General features: G+C 46.2%; 1 protein-coding gene across 2 annotated transcripts in view; it reads right to left on the reverse strand.

The window, feature by feature from the left end:
* The window catches only part of LOC142497915 (chemerin-like receptor 1), a 109,866-nt gene that overhangs the window by 29,194 nt on the left and 56,444 nt on the right, over positions 1-24,228 (reverse strand). The gene's annotated exons all lie outside the window — the stretch shown is intronic.

Below are 24,228 nucleotides of genomic sequence, written 5' to 3' on the forward strand. Positions count from 1 at the left end.
TGAACTGATTCTTGTGAATAAAAGCCTGAGTGTGAACTGATTCTTGTGAATAAAAGCCTGAGTGTGAACTGATTCTTGTGAATAAAAGCCTGAGTGTGAACTGATTCTTCTGAATACAAGCCTGAGTGTGAACTGATTCTTCTGAATAAAAGCCTGAGTGTGAACTGATTCTTCTGAATAAAAGCCTGAGTGTGAACTGATTCTTCTGAATAAAAGCCTGAGTGTGAGCTGATTCTTCTGAATAAAAGCCTGAGTGTGAACTGATTCTTCTGAATAAAAGCCTGAGTGTGAACTGATTCTTCTGAATAAAAGCCTGAGTCTGAACTGATTCTTCTGAATAAAAGCCTGAGTGTGAACTGATTCTTCTGAATAAAAGCCTGAGTGTGAACTGATTCTTCTGAATAAAAGCCTGAGTGAGAACTGATTCTTCTGAATAAAAGCCTGAGTGGGAACTGATTCTTCTGAATAAAAGCCTGAGTGTGAGCTGATTCTTCTGAATAAAAGCCTGAGTGGGAGCTGATTCTTCTGAATACAAGTCTGAGTGTGAACTGATTCTTCTGAATAAAAGCCTGAGTGTGACCTGATTCTTTCAAAAAGGAGCAGAACAAATATTTTTTTCCAGGCAACATTTTGCCAAAATGAGATTTGTTATTTAAGTTAAAACTTGATGAATTGATCGGAGATAAAGGCAGAACTGAGGAGAAGTGAATTGAAGAAAAATAACAGAAATGTATTGAGAAAAAGCAGTTTGTTCCATGTACCTTAGTACAGAAATGTATGCCATCCATCTGCCATGCACCCTGCCACCTCTTCCCCTGCTAATGGTGTTAACCTTCTGATTTAATCCTGACTAACCTTAAAACTCGCCCCACATATCAAGCATCCCAACAGCCTCATGGCTATTGTCCCACACCCGCAGTCACTCCTTCCACCCATTGTGGCCAAGCACTGCCATCTAGAGGACTTATTCCCTCACCTGCTGTCTCTGTAACTCTCCCATCATACCACTTAGATTGTAAGCTCTTCGGGACAGGGATTTCCTTTCCTATTGTCTGATTTTGCTGCGCTTATTATATTATTATAATTCCCTATACTGTTTTCTTTGTGAACGCTGAGCACACTTTTATTGTATTAAATTGTGTCAGAAATGTGTTATGTGTGTGTCTTACCGCTCACACTGATCTGAGGCCGCAGCTTATCGTTTCTACTTACTTGTGCAACAAGGCAATACAATGTTAGTCTTGAAAATACACGCTAAGTCAGGGCTTCCTCAAGTCCCCCCAACAGGTCAAGATTTAAGGATATCCCAGCTTCAGCACAGGTATCTCAATCGGTGGCTCAGTTGAGGACTGCACCACCTGTGCTGAAGCAGCGACATCCTTAAAACCAGACCTGTTGGGGGGGTTTTGAGGACTGGATTTGTGAACCCCAGGTATCCAGTTTATGCTAGGGCCGCTTACACTCTGTTCGGGGGATTCACAAAGCTCTGGTAAGGGATATCAGAGCTCGATTGGCCTGGCCAGCCATTGGTAACAGAATTACATTACTTCTAAATGTTACCTTTAGTACTGCGCTATCCTCATATAAAAACCTCCCAGTACTCTGCATATTGCCCTTTCTGCGTCATTTACCACACACGTTATTTAAAACATATCTTTAAATAGGTAAACACACACACACACACACACACACACACACACACACACACACACACACACACACACACACACACACACACACACACACACACACTGTAAGATAAACATTTGTAGTAGGATGTCACCAAATAAATGTGCTGTTAATCCCTGTTTATGAAAGGGGTAAGGTGACACTGCACAGACATGGCTTCTCTCTGAAGAAGGAAAGAATCAAAAAGAAGACAGTGCAAAGCAAAAAAGTTCCAAACGCAACTAAAATATAAAAGGCTTGTTTAATGAAAAAACGGACAAAAACTTTACATCACCAATCGCACTCTGTTTCATCCCGTTCGTGATTTTCAACAAAAATGTGTCTGGTAGGCAGCAGAGAGGGGAAGCTGTGTGTGGAGCTCCAGCGCCCAACAGCTCCTCTTCTCCCAGGCTGGCTCCTCTCTGCTGTGTGCTGCTGGTAATGGCAAGTGTGTGTTGTGTGTATGATGATGCATATATATAATATATTACTAGCTGAGAGACCCGGCGCTGCCCGGGACCAAAACCTCCCGCTCCTTCATCTCTCCACCCCCCCGTTTCTCCCCCCTGTTCCCCTCCCCCCTCTCTGCTCCCCCCTCTCCGCTCCCCCCTCTCTCTCAGCTTCCCCCCAGCTCCGCGCAGCTGTGGTCCTCCCAACCCCTGTGCAGCTCTGGTCCCCCTCCCTTGTGCAGCTCCGGTCCCCCCACGCGCAGCACACAGTGCCACACACACCGTGAGACACAAACAGTGCCACACACACCCAGTGAGACACACATACACACACACACAGCGGATACCAGCCACCTCTGTCCAGTCTCCGAGCTCCCACCGGTCCAGAAGGCGCCTCTCTCCTGTCCCGGCGCTCTGACCGGTCGGTCCTGGGTGATGGGGGTGGAGCATGCAGCGCAGGCTGCCGAGCGCACGGCGACCCGGAGCAGGCGCACAGCGACCCGGAGCAGGCGCAAGCCGGCGACCCGGACCGGGCGCGAGCCGGCGTCGGGAGGACACTGAGGCGCCCGATGAGCCGGAGTAGCCACAGGCTGGAGCCGCAGCGTGCGCGCACCGCCAGGCCGCTGGACAACGAAGCACACGTGCAAGGCGCATGTGACAGGGGGGCACCGGGGGCAGGGGCTGGGGGGGGACCGACACAGAGGGCAGTGGGGGTGACACCCGGTGGGCATGGGGGTGCGCTACCCAGGGGGGGGGGCAGGTGGAGGTGATACCTGGGGGCAGGGGGACTCAGTAGGAGACAGGGACACAGAGGGGAAAAGGGACACAGAGGACACAGGGCGAAGAGGAGAGCGGGCGAGGCCACAGAAGCAAGCAAGCCAATGAGAGGCGTGCGGGGGCGGGGCAGACCGATGGACCAATCAGATTGCCCATAAGAACAGCCAACATACAACGGAGAGAGAGAGAGAGGGAGAGAGACATGTCCAATTGTTCCAATTAGCATCGAACTGTTGACATTATAAGATATGGGATCACAGGTTACCACTATCCATGGTCATTATTTTCTTTACAGTTGGATTTCTGTACAGTTAATAAAGCCTTCTCAAACATGCTTTCGGGTGATCGCCAGTAATGGATCCTACATCCCTCACGTAGGATATTGGGAAGCTGATGTTTCCATAAATGGCACAAATCTCACTCATCAAGGGTTTACCGTTGCTGACATTGATAATGAAGGCTTACCACCAGTCATTTTAGGCATACATGTCTTACAGCATTGTTGTGAAGAATTAGTAAAGGTATTGCAGGAAGGGATATCATTGCTATCATTTCCTGCAAAGAAAATAATGCAACAGACTATTCACTTACTACATAGTTACCAATACTTTTTCCAGTGAAATGGAGACCAGGTTCGGAAAACACCATATGATGCAAAGCTAGAATTGGTCACGGAGGAGAAGACTATGAGGAGCTGGTAAAATCGCATTATTGTGATTACAGAGACTCTGTTACTGTGGCCACAAGTTTAGTGACAGTGATTCATTGCAGAGTACCCATTATAATTTTGAATTATGGTACTAAATCGCTGTGGTTATTTAGAAATCAGCCAATAGCAAAACGTTGCAAAGTAACTTTCCAGGATGTACTGTATGGGAACCATCTGAACATCATTGGGATGACAGATACCCCCATGTAGAGTTGTAGTGAAGCATCATAAAGCGTTTAGCCAGCATCCCTTAGATTTTGGTCAGGCCATTTCTGTCCAACATCATATCCCTTCAGGAACTCATCCACTGATAAGGGAACGTTTTAGGCTGCTTCCCCCAGCCATGTACCAGTCTGTAAGAGATATTCTTAAAGAAATTGAAGGCTAGAGTTATCTAAGAAAGCTGCAGACTATGTGTCACTCCTCGAATTTTAGTAAAAAACAAAACATGGCAAAATTTGCTTGTGTGTTAGTTATAGGAAATTGAATAATATCACTCATAAAGACGCTTACCCTCTTCCAGGGATTGAGGAATCTCTAATGTAACGTCCCTGAAGTCAGCCACTCTTTTCTCAACACTTGATCCGAGAAAAGGATATTGGCAGGTCTCTATGGCACCAAAGGATCAGGAGAAACATTTATTTGTTACTCCTATGGGACTTTTTGAGCTCACCCGAATGCCATTTGGACTGTGCAATGCTCCAGGAATGTTCCAACAATGAATGGAACATTGTCAAAGAAGTTCATTTTCTTAAATGGTTTTGCTGTACTTAGCTGACACAATTGTTTATTCCAAAACCTATGAAGAACATCTGCAACATATGGATGACGTTTTGGAGCAACTCACCCGGTATGGATTAAAAGCGAAGCCTTTAAAGTTTCATCCTCTGAAATCCAAGAGTTAATTATTTAGGACATATAGTGAGTGCTGGGGGAGTTGCTCCAGATCCAGCAAAGATTGAAGCCATAATGAACTGGCCCTATATTGGGAACTATCACAGATGTTAGGACATTTTGGGGATTTGCTGGTTACTACAGAAGATTTGTGAAGGATTTTGCAAGGCTGGTCACTCCTCTCCATGAGTTTCTGCGGGGAACTTTTAGAGGCAAGACCCCGATCTGTACTGTGGACAGATACACAACAAGCTGCCTTTGAAACCCCTGTTGATTGAAGCACCAATGTTTGTACAGTATAACCCGATTATACAAAACCTTTCCAGTAATATACAGATGCAAGTGATCAGGGTCTACGAGCGGTCTTGGCTAAAGAACAGAATGATGAACATTATAGCTCTTTCAAATTCAACTTTCTAGCCTTAGTTTGGGCGATAACTGAAAAGTGTCATGATTATTTGGCAGTGACTCCTTTCATTGTATTTATGGACAACAATCTATTGGCTCACGCCAGTACTGCCAAACTGGGAGCCATGGAACAAAGATGGGCCTCTAGGCTTGATAATTATAATTCTACTATAAAGTATTATACAGAGGGATCTAATGCAAATGCAGATGCATTGTCCAGACTACAGTACCAGCCGAGGTAGAAGCAGAACAAGATGATTCCTGTTGGGAAGACATGGAAATGCGACTATTTCTTCAGGCTAATACGGAGTTAGTCCAAGTCTGTGAACCAGTACATTCAGATAGACCGGACCAGGGACTGATTGAGTTACCCAACAATGTAAGATTGGAAGAAGACGTATGGACTCAACTGCAAGTGAAAAGTTCAGCCACCCAATGTCTAAACAAACTAATTACTCTAATTACATTTCTAAATCACGATGAACCATGGTGGCCGACACTGATTTGAGGAAATTATTTAGACAAGGGAATAGAATGTTCATAGATAATGGCCAATTTATACAACATAGCGTAGACCCAATTTCCCATCATCAGATTTATCAGATTGTGATACCCAAACAAGAGCCATCTATTGTCTCAAATGCATGCCACAATTGATCAGGATATTTTGAATTTAAGAAAATGGAAGCCAACATACAGAAGCGGTTTTACTGGACTGGAATGAGAGAGAATATAGAACAATGGTGCGGGCAATGCCAAACATGCAAACACAACCAGGATTGAAAAACTGATCAGCGAGGACCATTACATCCCATTATCAACACTAGCCCTTAACAATCGGTTACACTGGACCACCTAAATCTAGAACCTAGCAGATCATTATTCTAAATGTGTTGTTGCTGTACCAGTAAAAGGTCTAACTGCCAGCGATTCTGCAGAGACCTTCTGGCGTGTGTTAGTTCGACCCAACGAATACCAAGAAAAGATTCTAAAGGGTCAAGGTCCCACTTTTGAATCCCAATTATTCAAGGAATTATGTACTTTGTATGGATGCAAAAAGGTAAGAATCACTATATATCATCCCCAGTGCAATGGTTTATATAAAAGAATGAATAGGACCTTGATCGAGATGCTCCTCCCGGGGTTGACAATCTATATAACAACAGTGTTCAGTGTTCCACAGGCTATACCTCATGTTTCCTTCTGTTTGGGTGCCATAAAACACTACCTGTGGGTTTGGCTCTGCCTGTTCCATCAGGCAATTTATCGGTTGACATCTTTCAAAAGAAATTGCGTATAAGGCCGTGGTGAAGCCATTTCAGATAGGAGAAAACGTGATATTGAAGAAAATCCACAGAAGTGGTAAACTTGATACAAAGTATGTCGTTGAAGCCATACCTTATCCAGACCTAGCTGTCTATCAGACCAAGAAGGAGGGTGAAGATTGTACAAGAGTCGCTCATAGTAATCTGCTGAAACCCTGTCTATTTGAGAAGAAACTTGAAGTGGTAGATGCTGCTGATTCTGTTGCTGGGGAGGGACAGCGGGGCACAGGAGGCAATTGGGCAAAAGACAGTTGAGTCAAGTCTCCCATTTTGTTGGACTTTTGTCCCCTGAGTTCGTCTGACAGTCCCATATTTCCTCATGAATAGCCTTGAAGGGGTTGATCCAATACAGAGTAGTCCCTCAGATCCACTCCCTTGCAGGTCTAAAAGAGTCACCAAAGGTGTTCCTCCTCAGATATGTATGGGAGGTTGTTCAGTGGAACATGGAGTTAAATACCCCAGCTAATTTATATATATATATATATATATATATATATATATATATATATATATATATATATATATATCATTATATTTAAGGTAGACATCCTTGATTGCATGCATAGAATTACCAGGTTATATATATATATATACTGTATATAATTATATTTGAAATAATAATTATAATAATTATATTAATATGTGTATTTTATACTTGTTATATAAGTTTGATGAAATGCAATTGCTAATAAGTCACTGAAAGTTGTAAACCACTAATGTTAATGCATGAGGACGTGCATGTTTAAGAAGGGAAACATGTAATGCCTCAGAGGAGGGAAAGACTTTACAGGAGATCAGCTGCTGTTCATGGAACCTTCGGAGGAGTCGCCAGCGTGGGGTGAGAAAGGCGGTTACTGCTCTGGAAAGGCAGAGCACTCTAAAGAGGAGCTAAAAAGAAGAATAAAGTGCTGCATCTATACAGGGACCGCAAGCAACAATAGTGAGATTGCTGGGGAAGAGAGAGACAGCCTGAGAAAGGAAAGAGAGAGACAGCCCGAGAGAGGGAAGAGAGAGAGACAGCCTGAGAAAGGAAAGAGAGAGAGAGACAGCCTGAGAGAGGTAACCTCACTAGAACAGCAGACACAGGTACAAGTGAGACAGCCCCAGCGAACAAAATGCCCAAACACCCAGAGGAGGGGAGAGAGGTAACATATTTTCTACATTAAAAGACACTCAGTCTGCGGATTGGGTAACAATGTGTGGCACAGTAACGAAAGAAAAGAAACAAGGAACGTTACAAAGTAATGCGCGTGTATTTACATATCAAAGAACAGTATATTATTTAATCTCTCTCTCCAAAGATACATCATATAATTCTCACAGAGGCATAGAGAAATGTTGCTGCGGACAGCTACCAATAACTGAAAAAATCCTGGCCAGGTACATTAGAGAAAGGACTATTTAAGTATTAATTTGTTCGTATAGAAATATTTGCTAATAAACGGCCTTCTGGTTAATTTACGAATTTGTTTCTTCATTAACTTATGTTTTTAAAGATTTACATATATATATATTTATTACGTTATTTAACAAACGACCTTGTGTCGGTAGATATCGGAAGTATTACTCTTCTACGTTAACAATTCCACGAATGTTACCAATTAATCAATTGGTTCACTGTCCAAACCTTTGTGGGTTATTGACTCCTGTGTCTCTTCGGATAGCGGGTTATTGACTCCTGTCTCTTCGGATTGCGGGTTATTGACTCCTGTCTCTTCGGATTGCGGGTTATTGACTCCTGTCTCTCTTCGGATTGCGGGTTATTGACTCCTGCCTCTCTTCGGATTGCGGGTTATTGACTCCTGTCTCTCTTCGGATTGCGGGTTACTGACTCCTGCCTCTCTTCGGATTGCGGGTTATTGACTCCTGTCTCTCTTCGGATTGCGGGTTATTGACTCCTGTCTCTCTTCGGATTGCTGGTTATTGACCCCTGCCTCTCTTCGGATTGTGGGTTAGTGACCCCTGTCTCTCTTCGGATTGCGGGTTATTGACTCCTGTCTCTCTTCGGATTGCGGGTTATTGACTCCTGTCTCTCTTCGTATTGCGGGTTATTGACCCCTGCCTCTCTTCGGATTGTAGGTTAGTGACCCCTGTCTCTCTTTGGATTGCGGGTTATTGACTCCTGCCTCTCTTCGGATTGCGGGTTATTGACTCCTGTCTCTCTTCGGATTGCGGGTTATTGACCCCTGCCTCTCTTCGGATTGTGGGTTAGTGACCCCTGTCTCTCTTTGGATGGCGAGTTATTGACTCCTGTCTCTCTTCGGATTGCGGGTTATTGACCCCTGCCTCTCTTCGGATTGTGGGTTATTGACTCATGTCTCTCTTCGGATTGCGGGTTATTGACTCCTGTCTCTCTTTGGATTGCGGGTTATTGACTCCTGTCTCTTCGGATTGCGGGTTATTGACTCCTGCCTCTCTTCGGATTGCGGGTTATTGACTCCTGCCTCTCTTCGGATTGTGGGTTAGTGACTCCTGTCTCACTTTGGATTGCGGGTTATTGACTCCTGTCTCTCTTTGGATTTTGGGTTAGTGACTCCTGCCTCTCTTCGGATTGCAGGTTATTGACTCCTGTCTCTCTTTGGATTGTGGGTTATTGACTCCTGTGTTTCTTCGGATAGCGGTTATTGACCCCTGCCTCTCTTCGGATTGTGGGTTAGTGACCCCTGTCTCTCTTTGGATTGCGGGTTATTGACTCCTGCCTCTCTTTGGATTGCGGGTTATTGACTCATGTCTCTCTTCGGATTACGGGTTACTGACTCCTGTCTCTCTTCGGATTGTGGGTTATTGACCCCTGTCACTCTTCGAGTTGTGGGTTATTGACTCCTGTCTCCCTTCGGGTTGCGGGTTATTGACTCCTGCCTCTCTTCGGATTGCGGGTTATTGACCCCTGCCTCTCTTCGGATTGTGGGTTATTGACTCCTGTCTCTCTTCGAGTTGCGGATTAGTGACTCCTGCCTCTCTTCGGATTGCGGGTTATTGACTCCCGCCTCTTTTCGGATTGCGGGTTATTGACTACTGTCTCTCTTCAGATTGTGGGTTATTGACTCCTGTCTCTTCGGATTGCGGGTTATTGACTCCTGTCTCTCTTTGGATTGCGGGTTAGTGACTCCTGCCTCTCTTCGGATTGTGGGTTAGTGACCCCTGTCTCTCTTTGGATTGCGGGTTATTGACTCATGTCCCTCTTCGGATTGCGGGTTATTGACTCCTGTCTCTCTTTGGATTGTGGGTTATTGACTCCTGTCTCTTAAGATTGTGGGTTATTGACTCCTGGCTCTCTTCGGATTGCAGGTTATTGACTCCTGTCTCTCTTCGAGTTGTGGGTTATTGACTCCTGTCTCTCTAACGAGCTCCACTGGGCCCAGGACACTTTTCCCGGCACTCCCCCCCCTCCACCCCCACCTGCCGGCAGCCCTGTTTCTAGCTACTGAGCCCAGCGAGGAGCTCGTTAATCACAATCTGAGGCAATTAGCCATCTTCCACCTGGCTCATTAGCTGGGTTTTAAAGCCTGGATTACAGCAGTCTAGGAATCACTGATCCATGAAGGTTCTCGCCATATACTGCTCTAGAGACCACGCCACACTGGACCTTCCCCTCCCCCCCCGTTATACCCCATCCAGAAGGAACACGGGGTCCTGAAGGTATCCTCACCTGGCACTGACTTTGTGTGTTGTTGTTGGTAAGGGGATTAGCCCTCCAACCTATTTTCAGAGTGTAAGCAATGTAAATAGTCAGCGCTCCAGATAGGAGCTGGGCATGTTTCTTTTTGTTCCTGCTTTATGTTGAACGTAAGCTTGTTTTATGTTGTTAGAACCGCGGCTGTTTAAAAGACTATATTATTGTTCCCCCAAACAAGTCCCCTGTTTGAACCTCTGCACGCATCTCCTACACACCATAACTGGGAATGTATCGAGAAGGTCCCATGGTGGCCAGATATTTGTGCACACGTGTTCATGATTTCACCAAGTCATGGCAGCTTTCTTCAGATTTCTTTCATTTTGAACATAAGCTACATTTCTCTGGAATATCAAACGGTTGCAAAAAATATAAGGAAAAATTGAATTGTTGCAAAAACAACACATTTTACAAAAGTCACCAAAACGTGTCACTATCAGGGGAAAAATGAAGTCCCCACGCAACATGTGTAGCAAAATGTTACATTTCAGTGCAATCCTTTTTTCGCATATGTGCAAAATTTTAGTTTGTGAATCTTCACAGATATTATTCCCATTTCTGCTTATGGAATCCAGTGGTGAAAGTTACATAAAGATAAAGGAGTGTACACCAGCTGCCCACTCTCAGAGCTGTGACTGGTTCAGTTATTGGATTGGGGTCACTGATAATCTCTGTAATACTGATATATAGATGATCTATTTAAATATTAGAGGGTTGAGTTCTCTGAGGTTGGGCGGTACTGTATGTCTTTTTTCTTTTTCTTTCTGTGGGCGTTGAAGTGGTTTAAAAAAGAGAAACAGCCCTCCCCATCCCTTCCTACCCTCCCCCTCCCACCATCCCCCTTTGGTTTGTCTTTATTAATTTTTTTTTTGTTTGTCAAGTTGAATTAATCGTATTATGTAAATTATGTTGTTATCTTTATTGCTAGTCCACCCAAAACAACCCGGTCGAGTAGGGCCCGAAAAAACGGGATATGTCTCAAGAGCTGACATACGGTACTGTCTATAGCGGAGATTTACACCAAAAATGAATGTAATGTATACTGTATTCTGTATCACTTGTTTGGAAAAAATGCAATAAAATCTAAGTTACAAAAAAAAAAAAAAAGAGAAACAGAATTAATACCGGAAGATAAACCAGAAAGTATTTCTCAAAGTGAAAAGCCACCGACTTCTCATGAAAAGAAATAAGAATGTGTGATTTCTGCACTTTGCTGTCTTGCATCACCTGCAGTTACATCTTTGAGAGGGAATGAATAGGTTAATACTGATATACTCCAAGCCATCAGAACAGAACACGTCCTCCAGTGTCATTGTGTCATTGTGTCACTGTGACATTTTCCTGCAGTGTTGGAAGTGCAAGATTCTGAAGGTTGCAATTTCTGCCAGGTAAGAACACCAGGATAAGTACAAAGTACAAAGTGTCTGTTCCTCAATACACTTACACACTTGCACACTTGCACACTTCACTATGATGCCCCTAATGTATACACATGTAGTGAGTGGGCAGCAGACTATGTATCCATGCCCTTTCGTTGCAGCCAAGAACAGCAGGATACCACCCACTGAGGACATGTCCCAATTCCGTACATATTCACCCAGTCAAGGTGTTACCCTCCCCAAAACACCTATTAATGTCTAACATGTTACAAGAGAGAGTGGTTATGTCTTGGATTGTAACACAATGTATGTGTGAAGAGCACACTGTTAAATGCTGATAATCCAGCACCCTGACAGCTGCCTATAATATGCAGACGGTGTAACACTTTCTATCAGTAAGGAAGGTCTCACAAGCTTTAGAAATATTCTTACTGTGCGGAGTCACCGCATCATTATGTGTAATATGCTTTACATGGACACACACACCTGCCATGCACACAATTAATACTGACATGAATATCCTTCTACAACTAGCACTGTGGTCCTACAGTATCAAGGCTCTATTTGAGCATAAAATTAAAGTAGTCTGAATAAACGTAGTGTAAAGTCTCTATCAACACCGCTCACCCATCCTTCATTTATAGATTATATAATATCGTTAAAAGAAGGTTAGAGTTCTCTCACCCAGACACACCGCCCTACCAAACCTCCTATCGGAATCAGAGTATCCCTTAATCCACGTGTTCAATCTTTCTTCTATCCTTAGCACACAATGGCTGTGGACTTCACCTCAGACTTTCAAATCAACAGTACGGCTGGGAGAGGCCCTGCAAATATCCCGACATCCCAGTTAATATCTGCCCTCGTCTTACTCCTCACTTTTCTGTTTGGACTGATTGGGAACAGTCTTTATCGTTGGGTCCTTGGGATCAGGATGAGCAAAACTGTGAATACCAGTTGCTTTTTTTTCATTACATTCGGGCCAATGGCGTTTTTACTTTCACCATCCCATTCCTAGCTGTGTTTGTCCTCATGTATCCACACTGCCTGTTTGGTACCCTCTGGTACAAGCTCATTAACTCACTGCTGTCTTTATGCATGTATGAATGTCAAAGACTGAGCCACTGATTGAGCCGTTTTGCTGAAGCTGGGATATCCTTAAAACCTGGCCTGTTGGGGGGGGCCTTGAGGTCTGCAGTTGAGAACCTCCGAGGATTCAGTTTATTCCATGGGCAGTTTACACTATGTTTGGGGGATTAACAAAGCTCTGATAGGGGAAATCAGAGCTCCATGGTCCTTACCTGCCTTTCAATTCAATAGCAGCTAATCCTGATTGAGCTCTGATATCCCTTATCAGTGCTATATGAACCCCCTCCTCAGTTTGAGCAGGGATACATTCTGCCTCATTGGTAACAGAATGACATTACTTCAAAAAGTAAATGTTAGCCTCAGCTTGTACTTATTGCACTATCCTCATATAAAAACCTTTCAGTACTCTGCATATTGCCCTTTCTTAATCACTTTTCACACAATTCACTTATAACATATCTTTTATAAGTAACTGTCTTTCCTACATGCCCTTTGCCTCCTTCTCTTTCATCTCTTTGGGAACATGTTCTCTCTAAGTGGGATTATCTTAATTTTAGCTTAGTTCCCCCCCACCCCCCCCGTGAAATGCAAGATAAACATTTGTAATTAAATGTCCCCAAACAAATGTGCTGGGATATAAAATCCCTGGGTATGAAAGGGGTAATACAACTGTAGGCGGACGCTCACAGAGGTATGCAAGGGAGACTTGTTATAGTGAAATTAAATAAGGCTTTATTGCGCCTGTTTCCTTTATATCAGGAAACCATCCAAACAAGAGGTAAACAAAGCTTCTATTCACTTGGGAGTATTTCTAGTGAAATACTATGCAATCCACCACTCCCTTTAGATAAGCATGTCTCCCAGCCCCAAACATATACAGTAGAATGAAATGAACAGATATAAAAAGTCTTGTATATGAAAGTCTTATCTGTTTGTAGTGGTTTGGAGGGAAAATTTTCTCTGTCCCTGGTTGCTCCCTTTTCCTCAGGGTGTGTCAGCGTTCAGTTTAGAAGTTTCCCCTGTGTCTTGAAAGCAGCTCTGCTGTTTCTTCTGGCAGGGCTCAAGACAAGTTGTGAGAGTCAAGGACAATCTCTGCTCTGTCTCCAAGTTCAGCTCAGGTGTGAGCTAAGGAGTCTCACTTCCTGTCTCAAAAGACAGGTGGTGTTTGTTAATTGACTACCAGCAGTTAACCACCACACTGCTGGATTAGAGGCACATTACTTGAACAGGGATAACTCCCCTGTTACAAAGACATTGCTCAGACAAGGCTTTTTTCTGAGCATCATTCACTTAGGCTACGGCCCCAGTGCCTGCGCAGCATGCGCACCTGCAAAGACAGGAGATGGGGGGAGGCGTGACGGGGGTGTGGCCATGACATCACCCGGCAGGTTTACCCTCATTGGCTGAACCACTGGGGACGTGGCCTAGCGCTCTGTCGCCCGTGTCCATCTCAATTTTCGGGTCTGGAAGAAAAACGCGCTGCGTAGCGGCCCCGGCTCCATTGAGAGGTGGCTCTTGTCCCCGCAGCGTCCGTAATAGCGAACGCTGCAGCAGCCAGTGGGGACCAAGCCTTATATGATTTCAGCTAAATATTTACATATTTGTTAACAGGAACAGTGCAAAACACATCTCTGCACCATGCACACTGGGGCACAAGAGATATAACATGGGCAGCAGCATGTGATACATTGTACTCTGCCCTGATACATCTCTGCAACATGCACACTGGGGCACGAGAGATATAACATGGGCAGCAGCATGTGATACATTGTACTCTGCCCTGATACATCTCTGCAACATGCACACTCGGGCACTAGAGATATAACATGGGCAGCAGCATGTGATACATTGTACTCTGCCCTGATACATCTCTGCAACATGCACACTGGGGCACTAGAGATATAACATGGGCAGCAGCATGTGATACATTGTACACTGCCCTGATACATCTCTGCAACATGCACACTGGGGCACTAGAGATATAACATGGGCAGCAGCATGTGATACATTGTACTCTGCCCTGATACATCTCAGCAACATGCACACTAGGGCACGAGAGATATAACATGGGCAGCAGCATGTGATACATTGTACTCTGCCCTGATACATCTCTGCAACATGCACACTGGGGCACTAGAGATATAACATGGGCAGCAGCATGTGATACATTGTACTCTGCCCTGATACATCTCTGCAACATGCACACTGGGGCACAAGAGATATAACATGGGCAGCAGCATGTGATACATTGTACTCTGCCCTGATACATCTCTGCAACATGCACACTGGGGCACAAGAGATATAACATGGGCAGCAGCATGTGATACATTGTACTCTGCCCTGATACATCTCTGCAACATGCACACTGGGGCACGAGAGATATAACATGGGCAGCAGCATGTGATACATTGTACTCTGCCCTGATACATCTCTGCAACATGCACACTGGGGCACGAGAGATATAACATGGGCAGCAGCATGTGATACATTGTACTCTGCCCTGATACATCTCTGCAACATGCACACTGGGGCACTAGAGATATAACATGGGCAGCAGCATGTGATACATTGTACTCTGCCCTGATACATCTCTGCAACATGCACACTGGGGCACAAGAGATATAACATGGGCAGCAGCATGTGATACACTGTACTCTGCCCTGATACATCTCTGCAACATGCACACTGGGGCACGAGAGATATAACTTGGGCAGCAGCATGTGATACATTGTACTCTGCCCTGATACATCTCTGCAACATGCACACTGGGGCACTGGAGATATAACATGGGCAGCAGCATGTGATACATTGTACTCTGCCCTGATACATCTCTGCAACATGCACACTGGGGCACGAGAGATATAACTTGGGCAGCAGCATGTGATACATTGTACTCTGCCCTGATACATCTCTGCAACATGCACACTGGGAACTGGAGATATAACATGGGCAGCAGCATGTGATACATTGTACTCTGCCCTGATACATCTCTGCAACATGCACACTGGGGCACTGGAGATATAACATGGGCAGCAGCATGTGATACACTGTACTCTGCCCTGATACATGTCTGCAACATTCACACTGGGGCACGAGAGATATAACATGGGCAGCAGCATGTGATACATTGTACTCTGCCCTGATATATCTCTGCAACATGCACACTGGGAACTAGAGATATAACATGGGCAGCAGCATGTGATACACTGTACTCTGCCCTGATACATCTCTGCAACATGCACACTGGGGCACTAGAGATATAACATGGGCAGCAGCATGTGATACACTGTACTCTGCCCTGATACATCTCTGCAACATGCACACTGGGGCACTAGAGATATAACATGGGCAGCAGCATGTGATACATTGTACTCTGCCCTGATACATCTCTGCAACATGCACACTGGGAACTAGAGATATAACATGGGCAGCAGCATGTGATACATTGTACTCTGCCCTGATACATCTCTGCAACATGCACACTGGGGCACTAGACATATAACATGGGCAGCAGCATGTGATACATTGTACTCTGCCCTGATACATCTCTGCAACATGCACACTCGGCACTGGAGATATAACATGGGCAGCAGCATGTGATACATTGTACTCTGCCCTGATACATCTCTGCAACATGCACACTGGGGCACTAGAGATATAACATGGGCAGCAGCATGTGATACATTGTACTCTGCCCTGATACATCTCTGCAACATGCACACTGGGGCACTGGAGATATAACATGGGCAGCAGCATGTGATACATTGTACTCTGCCCTGATACATCTCTGCAACATGCACACTGGGGCACTAGAGATATAACATGGGCAGCAGCATGTGATACATTGTACTCTGCCCTGATACATCTCTGCAACATGCACACTGGGGCACTAGAGATATAACATGGGCAGCAGCATGTGATACACTGTACTCTGCCCTGATACATCTCTGCAACATGCACACTGGGGCACTAGAGATATAACATGGGCAGCAGCATGTGATACATTGTACACTGCCCTGATACATCTCTATTAAACCAGCAGTCCTACATTCCACCCATTTTATTTTAATTTTTTTGTGTAAGTAAAGCCTGTGGCAATCGTTTGGTGCTCCTGTTATAAATCTGTAAACATCACGATTGTATGACTAATATAACGGCTGCTTTAGTCAGTGTAACTCAGCAGCTACAATGTATCCTTATATTACTAGGGTAACATTATCTATTGTTACAGTTTGCAGCTCAAACTGCTGGGAACATTAACCACAGATTGTCACAAACAGGAAAGTGTTACTCAGGTCTTGCAATACTGGGGAGTTGGGCTATTCCTGCTATAGGAATCAAAGAATGCTTTAACACTCATAAAAAATGGCATTAAGTGTTGAATAATATTTTTTTTTTTAAATACAGTATTATCTAATACTACCGAAGCATATTTTTTTTTTTAACAAATCATGTTTTGCTTCCTTAATACACAGGAGAGATGTAGTCCAGACAAACAACTTAATAAAAACAGAAGCAGATGCTCCAAACTACTCACAAACATCTGTAGGTTAGGGGAGATGTGTGGATGTTTGGGAGAAGTTTGCAGCATCTGCTTGTGTTTTATTAAATTGGTCATAATTGCTGCACGATTAGTACATAATGGACATTTTGCTGTGTTCTGTTTCTTTTCCGCGTTTCCTGAATGAGCGGGGGATTCGCTGACCACGAAGCAGCAGCAGCAACATCTCCCCAAGAGCCCTGACTACTGTGCACATCCTGTGCAACTGTGCACTCTCTGTGCACTCCCTGTGCACTCCCTTTGCCGCTGTGCACTCCCTGTGCCGCTGTGCACTCCCTGTGCACTTCCTTTGCCGCTGTGCACTCCCTGTGCAGCTGTGCACTCCCTGTGCCGCTGTGCACTCCCTGTGCCACTGTGCACTCCCTGTGCATTCCCTGTGCTACTGTGCACTCCCTGTGCCACTGCGCACTCCCTGTGCAGCTGTGCACTCCCTGTGCCGCTGTGCACTCCCTGTGCCACTGTGCACTCCCTGTGCCACTGTGCACTCCCTGTGCATTCCCTGTGCTACTGTGCACTCCCTGTGCCACTGCGCACTCCCTGTGCCACTGCGCACTCCCTGTGCCACTGCGCACTCCCTGTGCCACTGCGCACTCCCTCTTCCACTGTGCACTCCCTGTGCCACTGCGCACTCCCTGTGCTACTGTGCACTCCCTGTATCTGAGCTTTCCATTGAGGCTGCACGTGTGCATCAAACTGACCATTAGGGGGACCCCTGGGGGTTCATACCGAGCACTATTTATTTATTTACATTTTTTAATTTAATGTTATCATCAACACAAAGACTAAAGCGCTTCAGCGCAATTGCAACATTTTATTTCCGCAATAAACATTGTGACCTCTCAATGTCAATGTCAAGCCCACTGTTTATGTTACACGTACCCTACCAAACACGTTATATATACACTGTATACACAGGGCAACAGAGGTACATTGTGGAAAGCTGAAGCTGAAATCTAATATACAGTATACATATTATTCCCAAAACAATCAATGTGACACATATACCCATATCAATACTACACCAACCTTACAACCCCCCCCCCCCCCCACAGGACATATAACATATTCTCACACACACACTGCATTGCCGATGTCTCTATTCATAGTCATAGCAGCAGCACAGTGTTCTGCTTCTCGGAAGTGGCTTCTCTCACATTGAAATGAACATACTTTCATTGGGTCAGCAGGAGACAACTTTCGGTAGATCTATTACATCTCCGTCTGTCTATTTGGTCAGTAGGTGGCTCCTTACTGTGAGTCAGTTGTGTCACCGGGAGGATTGGGTAGAACTTCTCTGTGGTGAGTAGGGGGTTCCTTTCTGGGCATCAGTGGGGTCTCACCACTCATTATGGTCTTTTCAGGGGCTCATTTTGGGACATGGTGTTTGGATGCTCTAATTCTCTGGGATTTGTTCAGTCAGTATATAATGCTGCTTTTTCTGCTCTCAATAGGTCTCACTCATTAGGAATCTCAACATGGCTAGAAGGGAAGTCCACTTCTTAGAGGGTCCGATTCATTAAGGTCCTCACCGCGGGAAGCTCCTCATTCTCTCTATAGAGGAGACTTATTGAGTATCGGTGGGATCTCAAGACTAGATGAACTGGTCCAATTCTCCTTTGTGGACTTTCCCAGGCTTGTAATAAAAAAATCCAAGAGACGCGTTAAAATCCGATTTCTGATTGTACCAATTTTACTCTGAGCGGATTATTTCAAATCCATGAAGCTCCGTTTCTCTGATTTTAACTAATCTGGCGCCGGATTTAACGTAAATCCAGTCCACTGACCGTGTTTATATCAAATCTGATGTCCGATTGGAAAGAAAAAATATGGTGGAGTAATCTGCAGTAGTATTAAAAAACACCCAACCGTGGATTTATCCGCCGCCAAAAACATGAAGCAGAGTATAAATCAGCATCCTATAATTGACCGTATTCTTATTAATATGATTATGAAATACTAATATAGTGCTGTATAATTTATTTACTAGTCACAGAAACAAGACAGGAGCACGGGCCACTAAATCCAGGCAGGCCACAGCCCAGGAGTGAACACACACAGACAGGGGTCAGTCCAGTCACTTACAGGTTAATGGTTACACTAAAAAGAGTCCAGATGGGTCCTGGGGCTCAAGAGTTAAAAAAAAAACCAGAAATAAATATATATTCTTTTGCACAAAACATGTTGGTCCGTTTCACCTCATTTTTATGATCAAATACATTTGTTATTGCTGGAGTCGCCCTCTCTACCTCGTTTTTGTCCTGGTGGAGCGACGCAACCTTCTACCTACTAATGGTTAAACTACCCTTTTTAATAAGTAACTCATGTATAAATGTTTGAGCTCCAGTATAGTACTACAGCAGCAGCATCCTAACCAACCCCTGCAACACAATGGGGCTGCACCCCATTGGGGAAGCACCATTATTTATACTTGGGGCTGCACCATTATTTATACTCCGCAGCTTCCCCTTCCCCCTATTATATTTCTGCTCATCTGATTCAGGTTCAGATTTCTAATCCGACGGGCGGATTTTCAGTGGCAGGAAAAAAACCCGCCGGGTGTGACTTTTTTGAGCCTGAACGGCGGAATTCTGCAGCGGAAAGAAACGGACCATTCCGCGTCGGATTCAGATTCCAAGAAAACATTCGCCCGTCTCTACTCACGACCCTGTAGAGTGATGTGGAGTAACTTTAATGGCCGTTCCTATTGATGTCCATGTGTGCCATGGGATCTGTATCCCTCTCTGGCAGATTGTGAGTGAGCTGTGGGAACATGAGAACAGCTGATTTGTGTTATCCCTTCACAGCTGGAGACATGTTCACGGACCCCCAGCTGCGAAGGAATTAGGACCCCTCCTTCTACCGGACATACCTACATACAGAACACAGCCATCTGCGTGTCATTATTCTCAGAGCTTGCCGGCCTTTCTCTATACACCCCCTCTCCCCTCCTCCCCTCCTATTTCCTCTTTAATTCTCTCTACCGGTTTCCTTTTATATCATATTAACCACTACAGACACCATATCTTATAAATGATCTTCAAAAGGCATTGTGCTTAAGACTAACACAAATATTACATAGAGTTTATAAATATTACACTATATATATATATTATATATATATATATAAATATATATATATATATACAAATGTAAATACAACTGTATGCTCATCTGCATGTCTTAGGCAGGTCTGCAACCCCGCCTTTCCCCATTATCACCCAGCACACAGCACTTCCACTGTCCAGCAAGGGATTCTGGGAAATGACATGCAAATGAGCACACAGTGCCACTTTTTGCTTTAAAAACCATTTTTAACATGGTTCCCTATAGGCTTAAGCTTGCTGCATGGTCACAGCTTTGAGCACAACCAAGGTTAAGGTGCATACCCAGAAAACCACCCACAGACAGCTGTTTCGACCTTAATGGGTCTCATCAGTGTGGGGTTGATTAACTGGGTATGCAAAGAAGCTAAAGGATAGGCCAACCATAACACTGAGTTAAGTTATGGTGAGTAAAAAAAGTGACAAAAACCCTCCACAACAAAGCAAATATGCAAATGTAAATACAACTGTATGCTCATCTGCATGTCTTAGGCAGGTCTGCAACCCCGCCTTTCCCCATTATCACCCAGCACACAGCACTTCCACTGCAGCAAGGGATTCTGGGAAATGACATGCAAATCAGCACACAGTGCCACTTTTTGCTTCAAAAACCATTTTTAACATGGTCCCCTATAGGCTTAATTTTGTTGCTGAATTTCACAGCTTTGAGCACAGCCTGGGTTAATATACTGTATGTATGTATGTATGTATGTATGTATGTATGTATGTATGTATGTATGTATGTATATATATATACTAGCTGATATACCCGGCGTTGCCCGGGATGTAATTTTGGGGTGGCGTACGACAGGGTTGGGCTTCCCCCCCCCCCTTGACAGATAGGTGGGTGACTGAGTTGACTGAGTGTGTGGGTGACTGTGAGGGTGGATGGGTGACACTTGACTGAGTGGGTGGGTCGGTGACTGAGTGGGTGGGTGACTTTGGGTTGGTGTCTGGTTGGGTGACTTTGGGTCGGTGGTTGGGTGGGTGACTTTGGGTCGGTGGGTGGGTGACTTTGGGTCAGTGGGTGGGTGACTTTGGGTCGGTGGTTGGGTGGGTGACTTTGGGTCGGTCGGTTGACTTTGGGTCGGTTGACTTTGGGTCGGTGGGTGACTTTTGGTCGGTGGGTGGGTGACTTTTGGTCGGTGGGTGTGTGGGTGACTGGGTGACTTTTTTTGGGTCGGTGACTGGGTCAGTGACTGGGTGACTTTTTCTGGGTCGGTGACTGGGTGACTTTTTCTGGGTTGGTGACTGGGTGACTTTTTTTGGGTCGGTGACTGGGTCGGTGACTGGGTGACTTTTTCTGGGTCGGTGACTGGGTGACTTTTTCTGGGTTGGTGACTGGGTTCGGTGACTGGGGGGGTCAGTGACTTGGTTGGGTGGGTGAGTGGGTTTCGGTCAGTCGGTGAGTGGGTGGGTGGGGTCGGTGAGTGGGTGGGTGGGGTCGGTGACTGACTGAATGGGTGGGTGGTTTTGAGTGACTGAATGGGTGAGTGAGTGGGTGACTGACTGGGTGACTGACTGACTGGGTGGGTGACTGACTGGGTGGGTGACTGACTGGGTGGGTGACTGACTGGGTGGATGACTGACTGGGTGGGTGACTGGGTGGGTGACTGTGGGTGAGTAGGTTGCCTGAGTGGGTGGGGTGACTGAGTGAGCGGGCAGGTGACTGAGTGAGCGGGCGGGCGACTGAGTGAGCGGGCGACTGAGTGAGAGGGCGGGCGACTGAGCAGATGGGCGACTGAGTGAGCGAGTGGGTGACTGAGTGAGCGGGTGGGCGACTGAGTGGGCAAGCGACTGAGCGAGTGGATGACTGAGTGAGCGGGCAACTGAGTGAGCGGGCGACTGAGTGAGCGGGCGGGCGACTGAGTGAGTGGGCGGGCAACTGAGTGAGCGGGCGACTGAGTGAGTGGGTGACTGAGTGAGTGGGCGGGCGACTGAGTAAGCGGGCAGGCGACTGAGTGAGCGGGCATGTGACTGAGTGGGCGGGTGACTGAGTGGGCGGGCGACTGAGTGGGCGGGCGACTGAGTGGGTGGGCGACTGAGTGGGTGGGCGACTGAGTGGGCGGGCGACTGAGTGGGCGGGCTACTGGGTGGGCGGGCGACTGGGTGACTGAATGGGTGGGTGACTGAGTGGGTGGGTGACTGAGTGGTTGGGTGACTGAGTGGTTGGGTGACTGAGTGGTTGGGTGACTGAGTGGGTGGGTGACTGAGTGGGTGGGTGACTGAGTGGGTGACTGAGTGGGTGAGTGACTGAGTGGGTGGGTGACTGAGTGAGTGGATGAGTGACTGGGTGAAAGTGGGTGGGTGAGTGAGTGACTGGGTGGGTGAGTGACTGGGTGGGTGTGGGTGACAGTGGGTGTGGGTGACTGGGTGGATGTGTGGGTGACTGGGTGGATGTGTGGGTGACTGGCTGGGTGTGTGGGTGACTGGGTGACTTAGACTGGGTGACAGTGGGTGGGAGACAGTGGGTGACTTACCTTGACCGGGTGGTGGTTCCTGGCGGCAGACGGTTCCCCTCCTGGCACTGATATTCACGTGGCATCTGGCTGGGGCTGGAGGTGGGTTCGGGAAGTTGGCGGGGGGGGGCAAGAGTGGCAGGAGACCCGCGCCGCGCTTCCCCTCCGTCCGGGAGCCGGTGCACGTGAGGGTGAGTGCAGGAGGGCCGCGCCGCGCTTCCCCTCTGTTCCTTGTTGGGAGCGAGGGGGGAGGAGCCTGGAGTTTGCTGCTGAGCTGGAGGGCCGCGCCGCGCTTCCCCTCCGTTCGGCAGCCGGTGCAGGCGGCGCACTTGAGGGTGATGGTGCGGCTGGGGATGTTGCGGAGCATCCGGGTTTGGGTGAGGTGGGGGGGGGGGGGAGAGAATGCGGGCCACCGGGAGAGGGGGGAGGGGGTGTGTTTGGAAGGTGAGCTGCGGTCCGGCTGATGGGGGAGAGTGAGGACAAGCAAGGTCAAACCTCAACACCCACCACACACGTGTGTGTGTGTGTGGTGTTGGTCAGAGGCGCACGTGGTCACGGTGTGAGGAGAGTGTGTGTGTGTCTCTCCTCCCTGCCTGGCCCGCAGGCCAATGAGCTGTCCAGCAGACATACACACACAAACATTATTTGAGATATATATATATATATATATATATATATATATATATATATATATATATATATATAGCAAATGTAAATATACTGTATGCTCATTTGCATGTCTTAGGCAGGTCTGCAACCCCGCCTTTCACCATCATCACCCAGCACACAGCACTTCCACTGCAGCAAGGGATTCTGGGAAATGACATGCAAATGAGCACACAGTGCCACTTTTTGCTTCAAAAACCATTTTATACATGGTTCCCTATAGGCTTACGCTTGCTGCATGGTCACAGCTTTGAGCACAGCCAGGGTTAAGATGCATAGCCAGAAAACCCACCCACAGACAGCTGTTTCAACCTTAATGGGTCTCATCAGTGTGGGGTTGGTTAACTGGCTATGCAATGAAGCAAAAGGATGGGGTTTACCATACTGAGTTAAGTTATGGTGAGTAAAAAAAGTGACAAAAACCCTCCACAGCAAAGCATATAGCAAATGTAAATATACTGTATGCTCATTTGCATATCTTAGGCAGGTCTGCAACCCCGCCTTTCACTATCATCACCCAGCACTTCCCCTGCAGCAAGGGATTCTGGGAAATGCTGTGCCACCTTTTATCTCAAGCTCATATTAAACGACCAACCCTTAGGCCAATGCATGATGCTTTAAACACAGCTTTTAAGCAAAGGCTGGGGTAAGATTCAAAGCCAGCAAACCCACTCACAGACATGTTTCAACCTTGATGGGAATCATCAGTGTGAGGTTGGTTGCTGGTTTGAGATTAAGAGTAGTGTAGCCCTGGTAAGAAATGGGGCTATATGTCTTTCCTCCTACTGGTATAAGCCCGGGTAAGGGCAGGCTGCCAGTAGTTATCATGGGTTTCCCCCACATTAAGCCCTGCTCTGAGTGGTGGAAGTAGGTCGCCTGACCCTGTGTGGAAGGCATAGACACAGGGGCGGTACCTGCTGATGTCATGAAGGGGAGGGCTGTCTCTATTTAGTGTGCCTGTTCCTGTCAGTGACAGTTGAGTCCTGGGTTCAGTCCTGGCCAGTTCAGTCTTGAGTTAGTGTCAGAGTGAGAAGTGCATGAAGTGCACAGCTGAGGAGGAGAACTGGCAG

This window comes from Ascaphus truei, chromosome 6 (assembly GCF_040206685.1).
Source record: "Ascaphus truei isolate aAscTru1 chromosome 6, aAscTru1.hap1, whole genome shotgun sequence".
Taxonomy (NCBI): domain Eukaryota; kingdom Metazoa; phylum Chordata; class Amphibia; order Anura; family Ascaphidae; genus Ascaphus; species Ascaphus truei.